Here is an 18,243-nt window from a genome sequence, read left to right as displayed (position 1 = left end):
TGTAATAAATAAAAATAAATAAATATTTAAAAAGAAAACCAACAGAGTGAAAATGGCCGTATTCCCAAAACTACTATACAGATTGAATGCAAAATGCCATTAGCATACCTCACAGATCTAGAGAAAACACTCCTGAAATTCATTTGGAGCCAGAAGAGACCTAGAATAGCAAAAGCAGTTCTGGGCAACAATGGCAAGTCAGGAGACATCACAATCAGACCTGAAATTATACTACAAAGCTACTGTAGTAAAAAGCAACATAGTATATGAGGAAAAAATAAACAGCTTGGGCTCAGTAGAATCTGAAGAGGCAGAAGCAACCCCAAACACTCAGCCACCATATCTCTGACAAAGGGGCCAAACATGTTCACTGGACAAAAGATAGCCTCTGTAACAAAAGTTGCTGGAAAACCTGGGTTTCCACATGTGGAAGACTAAAAGTAGACCCAAGTCTATCACTGTACACTGAAGTCAAAAATTGATCAAAGATCTAAGTATTAGTAGACACTAAATTTACTGGATGAAAAATAGGTAGAAATCTCAAAGACATAGGTACAGACAGGTACTTTATGAACAAAAGCCAGACTGGAAGAGGAATGTTACACAGTATCAACAAATGGGATCTCACCTCATTTAAAAGCTTTTGCACAACAAAAGAAAAAGAAAACCCACAAATCACAAATTGGGGGGGAAATTAGCCAGTTGTCCCTCAAAGGGCCAGGGATATAGCTCAGTAGCATAAGCACCTGCATGGTAAGCACAAGGGCCTGAGTTCAATCCCTGGTACCTAAAAAAAGAAAAGTTGTCCCTCAGACAGAGGACTTCTATTTTGAACATACAAAGAACTGAAAAAAATCAGACTCTCCCAAAATTCAAAGACACAATCAAAAATACACACCTGGAGTAGGTCAGTGGTCTAAATGCCTGCCTGAGAAGGACAAGGACCTGGGTGTGATGCCTAGTACCACATGCTGTGCCTGCCCTTGAACCTCAGGCATGCTCTGCAGGCCACCAAAACCAGGTGTGGTGGCACACACCTGTAATCCCAGCACTGAGAAGGCTGATCCAGGAAGATCACTTCAAGTCCAAGTTGTGTGCAAGACCCTACATCAATTAATTAATAAATTAAATTTTAAAACCATGTGCATTTGAAATGAATACATACTTCTCAGGTGAAGAAATACAAATGGCAAGTAAATATATAGAAAAATGAAAGGTCTGGGCAGATAGCTCAGTGGATTAAAGTGCCTGCTTAGGCAGACGCAGGGACTGGGGTTTGATTCCCAGCATGCCATGCCAGCCCCGCTGAGCTCATGACAGAGACTGGGCATGGTGGCGTGCACCTGTAATCCCAGCACTTGGGAGGCTCAAACCAGGAGCATTACTACAAGTCCAATCTGTGTTATAAGACCCTGTATACCCAGTACTAAATACATTTTTTAAAAAAGAAAAAATGTTCAACATCATTTGAGAGATACAAATTAAAGAAACACTGAAATTTCATCTCACCCCAGAAAGAGTGGCTATCATCAAGAAATCAATCAATATCTTTTAACATTTATGAAGTATCCACTATATTGAAGGAAGACTTGTTTTCAAGAGTACATACTGGATACAAAGGGTGATATGTAGCTCTTCTCAGGAAGAAGCCTGAATACACGTGGGTAATTGAACTAGGGAATACTTGTTTGGTATTAAAGCAGAACTAATCTAACCTGAAGTGTACATTCCCCGATATACACAATTGAAAGAACGGGGAGTTCTGTGAGAGTTAGTTGTATCAGGGCTAAGAACATTACATTTTATGTGATCCGTGGGCTAATCCATTAATTCAAAAATTGCTTGAGAAGCCAAAGATGTAGTTCAATAGCACAACTCCTGCCTGGCAAGCTCCAGGTCCTGAGTTTGATTCCTGGATAAAATAAAATAAAATAAAATAAAAAATAAAAATTTCTCCCATAGCCAAAGGCTAGTATAAAGCTTGTTTTGAAAACAAAAATGCTTGAATACCTTGTGAGCATTACTACAAGTTGTTGGTAAACAATACAAATTTTAAAAAGAAAAAAAAATCAACCAATAACAGATGCTGCAAGGGCCAGGGAGATGGCTCAGTGGAATAAGCGCTTCCCTGGCAAATGCAAGGGCCTGAGTTCAATCCCCAGTTCCACCAAAAAAACAAAACAAAAAAACAGGTGCTGCAGGGTTGTGGGGGAAAAGAATCTTTTTCCACTATTGGTAGAAGTGTAGACTGGTACAATGACTGAGGAATCAGTGTGGAGATCCTCAAAAAACTATGATTAGAGGTCCAATTTGGCTTAGCTGTTTCCCTTCTGGGTATTTTTCCAGAAGAATGAAAAGCATCATACCATAGCGTTATGTATGCCCCCATGTTTATAGTAGCACAGTTTGTAACAGCTAAATCTTGGAAATAGCCCAAATGCCAGCCAACTGAGAAATGGATAAAAAAAGATGTGATGTGATAGATGGATGGATGGATGGATGGATGGATGGATAGATAGATAGATAGATAGATAGATATTGCAGTACTACTCAGTCATAATGAAGAATAAGCTGCAGAGTATAGGTAAATGGAGTATGGTGGGGGAACTACCCACTCAGGCCCCCCTCATGTCCATCTCTCAGACAGGAGGTTTCTTTCCTCAATAAATATATTCTGCTCATAACCTCCATTTGTTCCTAAAATTCATTCTTCGGTTTTAGAGAACACGAACTCGTGCAGGTCAGGTCAGGAGATCATTTTTCCCTGTGTCATTTGGAGGTTCCCTATCATTTTGGAGGTTTCCACTGAGATCATTGGATGGAGGTATGAGTTTGCTTTTCTTTCACTACCTTAGACCCGCCTCACCGCATGGTTTTCCTCTATAAAAGTCCCTGGAAGAAACAACTTCCTGGGGAACTACCCACTCGGGCCCACTCCTGTCCATCTATCAGACAGGAGGTTTCTTTCCCTCAATAAATATATTCTGCTCATAAAAAAATGGAGTATGGCTATAAATAAATAAAATAGAATATAAAGACAACCTTAAAACCATACTCATAAATGAAATAAATCAGACCCAATTTTGTAAGCATAGTACTGTCCCACTAGTGTGAGAAACTGAATGAGTAAACAAGGTCCAAAATCTGCAATAGAGATAGTGAATTGGGAGGGAACTGTTCAAAAGGAAGAAAAAAACTTAATGGAAGAAGAGGGAAAGAAAGGAAGAGAAAGAAAAATATATGTATTAATACAGAAGATAGTTAAGATAGTTATACAGCTAGCTTCTCTTAGTCTATCGAAAAGAAAGGTCTGTGCTAATATTTTTTGGACAAGATGTCATTCCTATATATTGTAGTCCAAATAACTACTACAACGGTCACCCTGTACAAGGTATTAATTATTATGACACTCCTACCAACCTGCTTTGAAACTCTGTTTTGTTATTTTTCTCACTTTAAAATAATAATTAAAAAATAAATAAAAATTTGAAATACAAGACTGTTAACTGTAGATAATGCTAGCGTGCAATATATCTATGAGACTATTTTATCTGCCTAAGTGAAACTTCATGCCCTATGATTAATTTCTTCTCCTTAACCCTCAGCAAACATTGTTCAACTCTCAGCTTTTATGAATTTGATTATTTTAGATTCCCTATATAAGTGCATCATGTAATAGTCATCATGCATCAGGCTTATTTTGCTTAGCATAACATTCTGTGCTGTATCTTTTTTCCCAAATTGCAGAATGTCCTTCTTTTCTAAGGACAGGTAATATTCCATTCTGTGTATATAGCCCCCTATGCATTCATCCATCTGTGGAATTTTCGGGTGTGTTAAAGTCATAATTGTGAATAATGCTGCAATGGACTTGGGAGTATAGATAGCTCTTTGAGATCCTAACTTGTTTTCCTGTGGATATTCAGCAGAATAAATCCTAAAACCTTCCGTTAGTTTTGTATCCTATGGTAGTGTACCACTTTCCATAGTGGCCATTCCAAATTACATTCCCATCAGCAATCCATTAGGTTCCCATTTTTTTTAAGATCCTCATCAATATTTGGTGTGTTTATGGAGCTTTGTTTTGTATATTTTTGATAATAGTCAACCTAATAGATGTCAGGTAATATCTCGTGGAGCCTTTTATTTGCATTTCCCTGAAGATTAATGGTACAGACAACTTTTTATATACCTTTTGTTCATTTGTATGTCCTACTTTGAGAAATGTTTTAAATAAGTTTCTTTGCCCTTTAAATTGTTTTTTTCTATTAAATTGTATGAGTTTGGTATATATTTCAGATATTAATCCTTTGTCAGATACGTGGTTTGTGAATATTTTCCCCATTCCATTGGTTGTCCTTTTATTTTACTTATTTATTTGCTCTTGGCAGTGTGATATCCTGATATTGGGAGATAGTGCTATGCTTTTCAAAACACCATTTAGATCATTTCAAGATACTACCAGTGCATGGGCTTTTTCAGAACTGTTACTGCTTTGTAGGGAAAATACTGGATTTCATATTTGTAGAAGTTTAGCAGTATTTTAAATTCAAAGCAAGAAGTGCTTTATTAACTTTATCATTCAGTTTTAAGTGTGGACATTAATCTTATTTGGAAATTGTTGCCTATATTTGAAGGGCTTTCAGAACTGAAAGGTGAGGCCATCTTCCATGCCACTCTAGAAAAGTAACAAGAAAAAGCCTAACTGCTATTAGGTGAAAGTAAGCAGTTCTTAACTTTTGAAACTTCTTAATCACAGGATTGAGCAGAGGTTATGCTCTTTCTCAATAAATTTCTGGGATATAGTTTTTCTGTAGGTCTGTGAAACTTTAGAGGTTTTATTTTTCTTGATCCCCTTATGATTGTAATTAACTTCATGTCCCATTTCTGTTAATCCTGTTCTCTTTAGCCTCTTGCAGGCAGAACGCTTATTGCCTTTTATTCGTGTTTATTCCATCACCCAGCTGTGCCTGCTGACACAGAGCAGTCTCTAAGGACTTTAGAAAGAGGCAAGAGGCTAGCTGGCTCCCTGTGAAACCAGGGCAAGAGACGAGTGATGGGTCTTTCCAGTTCTAGCTTCATTTGGTTATTTGCACGCAAAGTTACAGATAAATTGGCTTGTGTTGTTTTTTGTAAGTCTTCTAAGTGCTCTATTTCTTTCTTTTTTTCTTTTTTCTTCTTTCTTTCTTTTCCTTGACAATACCTTTCTCTATTATTTTCCAGTATTAAAACCCACAAGGTTACAAAACAAAACACTCAGAAACAAAGAAAACACCTATTGCTAAGTACACTTTAGAAAAAATATCATTAGAAAAATGGGACCATTATCAATTCTGCTTATGACGGGCCATCACAATGACCAACCATGGTCATTTGATATGACACTATGATAATAGTCTCATTTGATAATAGTCTACACTTTTAACAAAACTTTTCCAAAATCTTTTATGTAAGTTTATACACAGAACATTGCTTTTGGAAATTGTTTTGGTCCTAGTTTATAAACAAGGAGTCCAAAGTAGCTGTGACTTTCCTACTTCTAACTAGAAGCCAACTGGAGCTTGACTTAGGTGTCCTGGTCCCTGGCCTAGTAGGCTACATTCCATCCCCTGTGACAACTGCAGAGGATTACAACGTGCTTCCCAAGGCATGAGGCAAAGTGCACTGGGGAGTTTCCCTGTTGGGTTGCACAGAGGAGGCATGAGGCAGGTCCTCCCTGCAAGGCTGGCTCTCACTGTTCAGAAGTCGCTCCTGCATCTCTATTTAGCATCCACAGCACTGTTCAACTGTGCAGGTCACCAACTCCAGAAAGAATATTTTTATGAAAATTAAGTGCTTGTATAGAAAAGGGCTAGCCTTTGTTTAAATGTACTGAAGAATGTTATAAAGTAACAGAAATTTTAAGGAAATATAGTCATATTTCTTTAGTTATATTTACTAGCAGATTAACCAAATGGGAGTAGTTCTACAAGTGGATAAAAAGTCAGAGTATATTCATCTCTAGGAGCTCAAATGCATGATGGGTCTTTCAGACAGTAGTGTCTTGGACATATATTGTATTTAGTAAAGGGAAACACTGCAGACTTTTCATAGTCATGTCATCTGTTGACTGCCTTGCCCAGAGGTTTACTATTGACACTGCTGTGCTAGTTCGTTGGACAGTTTTATAAAATACGTATTTTGCAGAAGAGGTAACAGCTTGCAGGAAAACATCAGCATTTTGTACAAAGATGTGCTGTTGTCATTACAGCTTCCAGGACATGGGGTGCATACCTGTGTCTCTCAGCTCCCAGAACCCCTTCATATTCCGCACAGACTGCTGCCCCTCAAAGACTGTCTAACTCAAAGTATGGCACTTTATTATGAATCATTCAGCCACGTGCTTGCTTCGGCAGCACATATACTAAAATTGGAACGATACAGAGAAGATTAGCATGGTCCCTGCGCAAGGATGACATGCAAATTCGTGAAACGTTCCATATTTTTACAGAACTTAACAAAAAAGGGGTATACAGATGAATGTCCATTTTGTATCTGTGTATTCAAAGTGGTTAGGATAGATATATAGTTACATTCTGTTAATGAATAGAATGATTTGTTCTAATGGTGTTTATAAATAGGATCTCAAGTCCTCATCTTGTACAGCAATTAACCACTAAGAAGAATATATGCAGTGTGTTAGTTATTGAAACTGTCCTACCTATTTGATTTGAAACTGTCTCATTGCTATCTGTTTATCAATAAAATTATGAAAATAAAATAAAATAAATCATTCAGCCACCTCACAAACCCAACCGTGAATATTTGCACAACTACTTTTCCCCAAAATCACAGTTATTTAGGAGCAAATACTGTGTTCACAGACACTATTGTGAACACTCGGTACCTGTCAGCTCAGTTTCTCTTTACAACCCTTCTCAAATGCACATTGTTATTATTTTATTCCCTTTTTCCAGATGTATATAACTTATTTACAGTCCATAGCTAGCAAGCCAGAGATTAGGACTCACTATTAATCTATCAACTGATCTTCTTCTGTCTTTGTCTCTCTTGAAAAGCTGGTACAGTTAAATTTGCACTCAGTGAAAAATCATTTTATGTTTTCCCTATAGATCTCATGATGTCAGGTGTTGAAAGGGACGACAACTTGCAAAGCCTCTCTCGACCCAGACTGCAAAGTAGAGTTCATTTATCGTATCTATCAACCTTCTAGTCTGTCTCCAGAGGACAGATTTTTAATGTTAATAATTGCTCTATCCACAGTGTAGAGAAAAGTACCTGGAACGTATTTATACAGGATAAATATGTATTGAACACACAGATGAGTTGATGGCACAGACCCTTACCAGGCTGCTTACAGAAGAACGATCATAACCTGGCAAGCAGAAGCAGCCTTGCAGGTCATTGGGGCCGACCTCTGTGTAATTAAAAGATAGGGCTAAAGCCAGCCACTGAGAAATGGCAAGACTGGGAAAAAGAGCCAGACTTTCATGCCCTTCTTACAGAATGGAAACACAGTGAGGTACTAAATTGGTTCAAAGAAGCCAGAGTTCATAGCTAGCGGTTGCATGAACAGTGCTGGACAATGTAGCCTGTTCTCATTGCTTTGTAACCTGGTGTGGTGTTTTGTCAAGATTCACACTTTCAAAATGACTTAGAAACTTCACCTTCCTAATCATGATTTCTTTTTAAATTTGCTGCCTTATTTATGCAGATTAGATCAAGATAATAACAGTATATCTAATAACAGTCTCTGTTCTCTTCTGGACTCTATGCATTGTACTATAACTTATGATCTAAAAACGAGAGTGCTCTTCAGAGCTGACCTTCACGTGGAATCTTTTGCTTAGACTTAATGCCCTATTCCTCTCAATCTAGAAGTGTGGAAATGCCCTAAACCTAGGTCGTATGACCCAAATAGGTGACGTCTTTGTGCCTTGAGGGTCTTTCTCAGCCCCCTCTTGCCAGGTTCCCAGATCTAATCCCCAGCATGCACCTTTTCAGAGCCTCTGGTGAATGCGATCCAAAGGCCTCCCCGTGGGCCTGATGCTTACCTTTTTTTTTTTTTAAATATTTATTTATTTTTATTTATTACATTTATTTATTGTGTGTGTGTGTGTGGCCAGCTCAGCCCACCAGGGGGCGGGTCTGGCTGGCATGTGGTGCTGGGGATCGAACCGCGGTCCCTGTGCTTTAGCCAAGCTTGTTTCAAGTAGGTGCTTTAGACCACTGAGCCATCTCTCCAGCCCCTGATGCTTACCTTGAAAGAGGTTGCATGTGGTAGGTCTTACGTCATTAGGATATGAGTACCATCTGGGTGGCATTTTAACTTGGCACTATCTGGTCAGAAGATAATGATAAATAATAAATAAATATAATCTGTTTCCCTCAACAACTTGGGTGTCTAGACTCTGGTGTACATACAAAACGGCACAGTTGATATACATGTTTTATTAGCAGTGAATAATTTCTTATAAAGATTTCTAGGATAATATAGTAGTTTTCTCTCAAAAATGTGTTATGGATTTGCTTATAAATTTGATTTATTTTGGGGGAAGTACTATATGTCCCCGAGAACTGCATTTTCTAAAATTTGAATAATAGATCCTAAACCTTAGGTCCAGAAACAATTTATACAAAAAGGAAATTGAGTCCTCAACCAAAAGAAATAATCAATTAATTAAAGAATTTTGAGCTGGCTATTTGGGAAAAGTAAAATTTGTTTCTAAATCAGCTGCTGATTAGGGACAGAAGAGTAGATACAGTTTTTGCCTCTAAAACAATGATCAGCAAAGGAGATAGTTCAGCGGCATAAGAGCCTACCTGGCAAGGGCAAGGTCTTGAGTTTCATTCCCAGTACCAAAATAAATAAATAAAATAAAACCATAACAACTGTATTTTTATTTGGAGTATTTGAAATAAATTATACTTTTATAATTATAAAATGATATATAATTAAATGATAAAATCTGTTAGAGATTGTATTTTGTAAGCAGTATGTATCTATACTATAAAAGCTCACTGCATGCATTATGCTGATTAGTACCTCTGATCATATGGGAAGAAAAGACCAAATTGAAAATTATTTTCACATCATATATAAAAAGCTGTGTATATTTTTACATGGTTAATTGAATCTTTAAATTCCCTGAGAAGATAAATTTTTTCTGATAACTATAATTTACTTTGATTTCATGATGTAGTAGGATACAATTGAAGTGTTAATTTTAAACTACTTTAATCAATATATTCACTTAATATATTGACTTAGGCATCTTTATCACAGCTCTTTAGCCACACAAATGGCCTTTTCTATTTAATGAACCTAGTAGAAAGCCTTGAGGATAAGTTCCCACTTAAATACCATGTAAGTTTTGCTAATGCACTTTAGTCTTTCCACATCTAACCTGAGATGAACGCGGATTCCTCCTATGTTCATTTGCCTCACCTTTTCACTAACCAAGCAAGAAACTAATCCTACACTATGTCGTTTGCATTCACACTAATTAATGAGCTCATCACAATGTGAACAGATTAATTTCTTTGCAGGAGAAGGTATTTTAGGGGCATAATGAGCAGAGGCTGAAGAGATTATTGACCAAAAGGAATAAATGGAGACACTTATTCCTTTTTGCTCACACCATGTTAGATGAGTCTTTCAGGCTCACAGTGTCCCTTTCATTTGTATAAAATGAAGAAAAGTCTGTGCTGTGCAGTGGCCCAGTCCGTCGCTCTCACAGACTCTAGTAACTAACACACCACACAACAAGTCAGAGGAGGACAGGAGGCCCACCTTGTACATTGGAGGCAACAGGCCAGCAATGTTCATGACACTCCAGGGACCTCCGCTTTCGCTATTTACCCACAGCCTTAGTGACCGAAGGAAGGGGTGAAGGTTCTGTGAACCTCAGGAAAACCCTAAAATGCTGGAGGCCACTTGCCCCTCTGTCCTTTGAAACTGTTTCTGAGCATGCATTCCTTTAACATCCTTCCTGCTTCATCTAAGTTTAATATGAGGAAACTGATTCTCTGTTTCATTCTGCTTAAAACTGCTGACAAACTGCGTACCACCCTCTGCTTCTGACTTTCCACCTCTCAAGTTGGAATGAATCCTACCGGCACTGACCAAATTGTCTTGCCTTGCAGAGGTGTGCTGTGACCTCAACAAAGGACACGCTTCCATTATCAATAATCTCTTTCCATGAGTCATTCAGTTTGTCCTTTTTCTTCCCAACTGTATTCTTCTGTTGTAAAAAGTATTGATTGTAATATATAAAGCACATTTCAGTCTTTTCTGGGGTGAAGTGCAACATCAGTATTGTTTTAATTAGCATCTCTTGCATGACCAGAGATGGTAAACATTTTTACATACATTTATTTGCTATTTCTGTTTTTCATCTGAGAAGGATCTATTCATGTCGGATACCCAATTTTGGATTGAGTCTTTAAATTTGAGGAGTCTAACATTTCTTAGTTCTTTATATATTCTAGATATTAGTCCTTTGAGAAACAGCTGGCAAAAAAATTTTCCCACTCTGGGTTGTGTCTTTACTCTGTTGATGGTTTCTTTTTCCGTGCAAAACTTTCTTAATAGGATGAGATCCCAGTTATTGATTCTTTGTGATACTACCTGTATGACTGGAATTTTGTTTATGAAGTCTTTGATTACAGCTTTGCCTTCAAGAGTTGTACCTATACTATCCTCTAGAAGATTCTGTGTTTTTGTTTTAATATTTAGCTGTTTGATCCATTTCTATTTTAGCTTAGTGCAATGCAAGAGATATGGGTCTAATTTTAGTCTTTGGTATGTGGAAAGTCAGTTTTTCCAGCACCATTTATTGAAGAGGCTATCTTTCATCCAGTGAAGGTGTTTAGAGCCTTTGTCAAAGATTAAGTATTTCAATTTTCGGATGCTACTTTGAAAAGTGTGATTTCCCTAAATTCTCTCTGTATGGGCTTATTATTTGTGTACAGGAATGCTATTGATTTTTAATCAAGAATGAGTGTCTGACTTTGTCGAATGCTTTTTCTGCATCTATTAAAATAATCATGTGGTTTTTGTGCTTGGTTCTGTTAAAATAATATATTACACTTATTGACTTGTGTATGTTGAATCGTTCCTTCTTATATGGAATGAATGCTACTTGGTCATAGTATATAATATTCTTGATGATTTGCTACATTCTGTTTACCAGTTTTTTTTTTTTTTTTTTTTTTGTAACTGGGGATTGAATTCAGGCCCTTGTGCTTGCCAGGCAAGCATTTATTCTACTAAGCCATCTCCCCAGCCCCTGCCAGTGTTTTATGGAGAATTTTCACATCTGTATTCATGAGGGAGATTGACCTGTAGCTGTCTTCCTTGGTTGGTTTCTTCTCTGATTTTGGTGTCTGGGTAAAGCGTACTCCTAGGCTTGAGTTTGTTGAGAGGGCTATATACTTTTCACTTTTGTTAAAGCATTTGAAAAGAAGTGGCATTAGATCTTCTCTAAATTTCTTGTAGCATTCAAGAGTGAATCTATCAGGAACTGGGCTTTTCTTTTTGGTAGGTTTTTAATTAATTTTCAATTTCATTGACTGATACTGGGTTATTTATTTATTTATTTTCCAGAATGCTAGGAAATATTTTATTGGCAACCAGGGACACAGCCATAAGAGAGGGAAGCACACAGGACTGCAAACTAAAACCCAATAGCCAGCAAAGGATTGTTGGGCCAGGAACACTGCATCCTGGGGGCCTCACAGTTTCCCACCAGTAAATGCACAACGCAGGGCAGCCAAGATAGGAGGTGACGGCTCATGTGTCCCAGCCAGTGACAGAATATATGCTTCACTTTGAGCGACAGGGTAAGGAAGTACACAGGAGGGAAGACTCATCATTGCCTAAGACCACCTGCTCCTCTCAGAGCCAACTCCAGGTGGAGGACAGAACCACCTAGAATCTCGCAGTCAGCTGCTGTCTTCTCATCGTTCATCTGTTTGCTGCTGCTGTTGTGGCAGGATTCCCTCTTTCTCTACAACATGCTTCTTGATTTGCTCCATCTTTTCTGTGGGTTCAATGTCAATGTCAATCTCCTTTCTGGTTAGTGTCTTCATATTAATTAGCATTTTCTTCCCTGGTTGAGGTTGTGAGCGTATACATTGGTGCATTTCCCGCTGTGGGCAAAGCTTTGGCTTCCCAGCCGATACTGGGTTACTTAGAATCTTTACAACTTCTTGATTCGGTTTTGATGATACATATATATCTAGGAATCTATTTTATTAGAGTACAGGTTCTCAAAATAGATATTAATGATCGTCTAGATTTCTGCAGAATTCGTTGTGATTTTACCATTTTCATTCCCAATTGCATGGATTTGTGTCTGCTGTTTTATGATAAGGTTAGCTAAAAGTTTATCAGTTTTGTTTAATCTTTCAAAGAAGCACTTCTTCAATTCATTGATTCTCTCTATTGTTTTCTTAGTCTCATTTGCATTAATTTCTGCTTTAAGCTTTATAATTTTGGGCCAGGGATATAGCTCAGTGGCACAGTGCCTGCATAGCAAACATGAGTTTGTGTATTGAATTCCCTGTACTACTACTACTGATAACAATAATAATAATAATAATTTATCATCATCTTTATAATTTCCTCCATTGTACAAGCCTTGAACTTGACTTGCTGCTTCCATTGTAACCTGTAAAGTTTGGCGTTATTATATTGGCATTATTATTTAATTGTACAAACTGATTTCATTTTTAATTTCATCAGTGACTCATTGATTGTTTAGGAGAATTTTATATAGTTTCCATGTATTTAAGAAGTTTTTGTAGTGGTTTTTGACATTGGTTTCCAATTCAATGTACTGTGTTCAGATAATATGCATGGGATAACTTCAGTTTATCACAATGATCCACCTGTGTTCGGCCTCCCAAAGAGCTGGGATTACAGGCACATGCCACCACGCCCAGTCTCAATCACCATCTCAGCACACCCCAGGGGCAGGGCTGGCACAGCATGCTGGGGATTGAACCCCAGCTGCTGGATCTACCTAAGCACTGGCTTTAAACCACGGAGCTATTTGTCCGGCCTTTGTTTGATTTTTCATGTGTGTTAATATTTGTTTTACACAGTTGGGTGCACTAGTAATATATATATATGTATCTCTTCCTATTGAATTGTTTACTTTACAAGGATCTAATGGCCTTCTTTGTCTTTCTTGATCAATCTTGGTTTGCACTCTACTTTGTCTGCAAATAAAATAGCTACCACTGCCTTTTTCTGGGTACCTATCACATGAAATACTACTTTTTCATTGTTTGACTTTTAGTTTATGAATTTCTTTTTGCATTAAATGTGTTTCTTGTATGCAGTATATTGCTGGATCTTGGTTCTTGATCCATTGTTCTAGTCTGTGTCTTTTGACTGGTGAATTAAGACCATTTATATTGATAATTATAACTGATATGTACTAACTTTCTTGCTGTATTATATTGCAGTTGTTGATTCTCCGTTTTTTACATTTAATTATTTGCCTTACCTGATAGGTTCATTCTGTTTGGATTCATGTTTTGTAATCTTCATTATCTCTTTCATTTTTGAGTGATGGTCATGAATTTTTCCAGGTGATCTTTGTCATGGAAATATCTTATTTCTCCATCAATCTTGAAAAGTAGTTGTGTGGGATACATCAGTCTGTTTGGAGAGTCCTTTCTTTTTATTTTAAAGAGAAAAAATATTTTTTAAAAAAAACAATGAAACTGACTTTTGAAACAAGTTAGTAGAACAGTTACAATAGTTGGTACATTACATATTGTGTTAGTTTTAGGCATGATATTTTGTCTAAACAACAGTGCTTGAAATGCTTGACTCTGCCCAGTCCTAGCCCAGGCCCGGTGAGTGGATGGGAGAGCTTCAGGCTACCCTGCACCGGCAGGACCTACTGGTCGCAGCCCATGCACAGTGTGGGTGAGACCCTCTATCACCCCCTTGGGACGCCCCCCACCACTCCGCAGCACCTCCCCTACCCCGCCTGCCCAGTAGGAATTTCTGCTGTGTTCCGGGAACCCCCAGATCCAGTGCTAGCCCAGGCCCAGTGAGTGTGTGAGAGAGCTTCCAGCTACCCTGTGCTGGTGTGACCTACTGGTCCCAGCCCCAGTGCAGCATGAGTGACACCCTCTTTCACCCTCTTGGGATGCCCCCCCCCAATCACTCCGTAGTACCCACACACACACACCCCGCCCAAGACTAGGAATTTCTGCCCCATTCCGGGAACCTCCAGATCCAGTCCTAGTCCAGGCCCAGTGAGTGTGTGGGAGAGCTGCTTCTCCCTCCTACTCCACCTTGTCTCCTCCAGACTCACCTCAGGCCTGGCTTACAGGCCTGGGGTTAAACCCTGCAGCTGCAATCCCTGCAGAGAGTGTAGGGGACAGACCCACGCAGCTAGTTCAGGAGCAGAACATCTTGCCACAGGGGCACAACAGGTTCACCCCCAAGGGCAGCAGCAGGAAGGAGCTGAGCACAGCAGCCAGACACAAGCCAGGCACAGCTGGATAAATCCAAACTTTGTAGATCTGCACCTGAACTTCAGTGCGTGCTAAGGTTATAACTGCAACAAAGATCTACAACAAAGATCAGAAGACAGGCTACACAAAATGATGAGAATGAGCAAAATGCAATCTCAGAACCCAAGCCCACCCATAACAAGAGCAGAGGACACTAACACAGAACAAAATGGGAATCACACAGCTGAAAGGAATGAATCAGCATCTTCTGAAAAAAAGAAACAGCTGCAGAAAGGTATAGAGGAACTCAGATTGGAAATGAAAAAAGAAATCCCTGAAGTAATAACATTTGCAGTAAAGAATCAAATGCAGAAACATATGAAGGAAACCCAATGCCCACCCAGAACAAGTGCAGAGGACACTAGCTCAGCTCAAATGTATGAATTAATAGCGTTGATAGTAGATAAGCAACAGCAAAAAGTCATAGAGGAACTCGGATCAGAATTCTTTTCTACTAGCTCAGCTCAAATGTATGAATTAATAGCGTCAATAGTAAATAAGTGAAAGCTGAAAGTTATAGAGGAACTCGGAGCAGAATTATTTTCTGAAATAAAAAAAATAATTCTCAGAACTCATAACATCTGAAGTAAAGAATCAACTACAGAAGCATACGGAGGAAACCCAATCTGAAAAAAAAAACACTGCAGTAAAAAATTTATAACTGCTTCTAAAGAAGACATTGATAAGAAAAAAATAGAGGAGATTAGAAAAATGACAGATTCCTTGAATGAGCAATACAGGAAAGAAATAGATTGCATGAAGCAGAGTCAAAGAGATATAGAGGAAATTAAAATCTCAATCACAAGCTTGCAAAACGGTTTAAGTGAAAGTGAAGACAGAGTTTCAGATCTTGATAAGGCTGATGCAGCTAGTGAAAAGGTAAGAAAGGAGCTCTTGAAATACTTGACTCTCAGCTCTCCTTGACTCAAGGTTTTGTGTTGAGTGTACTGTAATTCTGATAGACTTTTCTTTATAAGTGATCTCTCACTTTTCTTGAACACCCTTTAATATTCTGTTCTTGTGTTGAATTTCTGAAATCCTTTGTTTTATTTTTCTGTATTTTAGGACAGAGTCTACAGAGTTTAGAGGGTCTCACTATATAGATCAGATTCTGTAGTGATCCATCTGTGTTTAGCCTCCCAAAGAGCTGGGATTACAGGTGAGTGCCACCACACCCAGTCTAAATAGCTGTCTCAGTACAGCTGGCATGGCTTGCTGGGGATGGAACCTGGCTGCTGAGTCTGCCTAAGCAAGTGCTTTAGTCCACTGAACTATTTGGCCAGCCCTGAATTTCTGAAATCCTAATGGTGATATACCTTGAAGTAGATTTTTTGGATCATAGCTGTTTGGAGTTCTATATGCCTCACTCAACTGTATGTCAATTTTTTCCATGCTTGGGAAGTTTTCCACCATTACTTCTTTGAGTCCAATCAATCTTATGTTATTGTTCTTTGTATTATCTTGTAGTTGTTGAATTGATTTTTTTGTGATTCCTTTCTATTTCTATGAAATCTTTCTTTTCATGATTGTAGTTTTCTAGATATGGTAGTCTGTTCTCACATTGGCTCTTTCTGCTGTGTACTACAGTAGAATTTTTTTATATACTGGATGTCTGATTAAATCTATTTCATAGATTCCATTTTTTCCTATGTTTGATATTCCATCATTTTCCTCAGCTCCTCTATTTTTCCTATCTGTATCTTCTCTATATTGTCTAATTATATCTTTCATCATTTCCATTATCTCTGATTTTATTTGAGAAATTATTTCTGTTTTGATATTTTCTAAAGGTTCATTTGCTTTGTTGCTTCCACTGTTACTACTGCAAAGTGTCAGGCTGGATGGCTTTAGAAATGTTCTCCCTCATTGCCACCTGGGTTTGTCTGTGATGATCTGGAAGGGCAAGGCTGCATCCTGTTCTTGTGTGCCCTCATTTTCTATTTTTTAAAAATACTTCATTCATTCTTGTAATTTGTTTATGGTAAGATTCTTTATTGCTAGTATTAAGAAACCTTAGGAAAGCATAACTCAAGTGATACTGATCCCAATTCCACTTGTTACTTTCCAGATAGATTTTACTCCCATACATAACTCTTATTCTGTGGCTTATTGCTCCATCTCTATAGATTTTTATGTTCCATCAATAACCACAATAATATTCTAAAGATGCTTGTCATAGACTCTTCACCTCCTCCCCAGTTGCCATCTACAAAGCAGTGTATATTTTCCCCTTTATTTCACTCAACTTCATTTCTCATCTCACAGACATGTAGTTTCTAATCTTCTTAAGCTACCTGGAGGGGAAGTTATATCAGGATAGAGCATAGCATGGTAAGAGAAAAGGTGAGAGTGAGGAAGGCTTCTGTATCATATTCCTGCTTCTCCTTTTCACTGGCTTAGGACAGTCTATGCTTGGACACAGTGTTTAGGAATAATACTGAGATAGGGTCCCACCTCTGCTGAAGTAAAATGTTACTGAAGTAAGCATTGGCTGAATGAGTCACCTTTGCAATTCAGATCACCAAGCTCAGTGGATTTCTACAACCCAAGGAGACTATTGGCCAGGTGCTGCTTCTTTTAAAAAAACAAATTAAAGTTGAATTATTTTCCATAGGAATTCCTTAATAAATTAATAGTAATAATGAATAATTAGCATTTACTTCTGAATTGCATAGGACCCTCTATCGCAAAGCATTCAAGTACTCCCACCTCAAACTCAAACTTCCTACTGGGGATATGGCCAAGGGCTGGCCTGTCATCCTACTGTCCATGACATTCAGTGACCTGATATCTCATACCATAAGAACTAGACTCCTGCAGAATGCAACCTCTAAAACAATAAATGAAGTGATATGTACCATAACTAAGAAAAACAAGTGTTAATGTTGCTTATAGTGTCTCAAGGGGACAGCTGAAGAGATTAGCAATTTGATATAAGAATAAGAAAATATGAAATTTTTAGGCATGAAAATAAGATAGTTTTAAGAAAGTTAACATACAGGCTGAGCAGAGCTGAAGAGTTTTTAAGAGACCTGGGGAAATGGAATGAAGATATTAGTAAGAGAATGTGACAAACAGTATAGAAGGAGACTTAAGTGATCAAAGACAAACAGTAGGCTAAATAAAGATGACCAAATGAATGTATTACCCTGTAACTAAAACATCTCCAAAGGCCATGACCAGATATGATAGGAGTATAGAACCTTTCTGTGTAAGTGGAAGCCTGGCCTGCTTCAGCTTCAATAAAAGTGGGCACTAATCAATGAGGAAAGGGAAGGGTGCCTTGGAGACGCTACTTGAAATGTAGGCTTCAGTGGGTAAAAGCAAACTGGATTCCGCTCTGATAGAATGTTGATCTCCAGAGAGATTAGAGATCTCAGTGTAATGCAGAAAATACCTGTCACTGTAGATTTAGCATTTTTCTTCTTTAACTATCCCCAACTACTTTTATCCTCATTTCTTAGATGATTTTCCATGCTTTTCTCATATATGAGTTGAAACAAAATTGTTTTAATTCTCTTATAAAATACAATATTTTGTAAGAGAAAATTATTCCCACCTTCTAATTATTTCCTACCTAGAAATGGCTAATACATAGATAATACACTATAAACACATCTTGCAGGTCTCTCATAATCTGGAAAAAATTGTATTCTTCAAAATATTTTCCTCTGGTGAACGGTTGCCTTCTCTGTAAATATC

At 38.0% G+C, this 18,243-nt stretch overlaps 1 protein-coding gene and 1 non-coding gene across 2 annotated transcripts in view; both read left to right on the top strand.

Annotated features, from left to right (window-relative positions):
- Positions 1–18,243, top strand: part of Cadps2 (calcium dependent secretion activator 2) — a 575,996-nt gene that overhangs the window by 450,222 nt on the left and 107,531 nt on the right. The gene's annotated exons all lie outside the window — the stretch shown is intronic.
- On the top strand, positions 6,380–6,486 carry LOC111813200. Its single transcript, XR_002818520.1, has one exon. It is a non-coding gene; the product is annotated as a U6 spliceosomal RNA (small nuclear RNA).

Source organism: Octodon degus, unplaced genomic scaffold, assembly GCF_000260255.1.
Source record: "Octodon degus isolate 3935 unplaced genomic scaffold, OctDeg1.0 scaffold00170, whole genome shotgun sequence".
In the NCBI taxonomy this organism is placed as follows: Eukaryota; Metazoa; Chordata; class Mammalia; order Rodentia; family Octodontidae; genus Octodon; species Octodon degus.
This window is presented reverse-complemented; position numbering and strand designations above follow the sequence as displayed.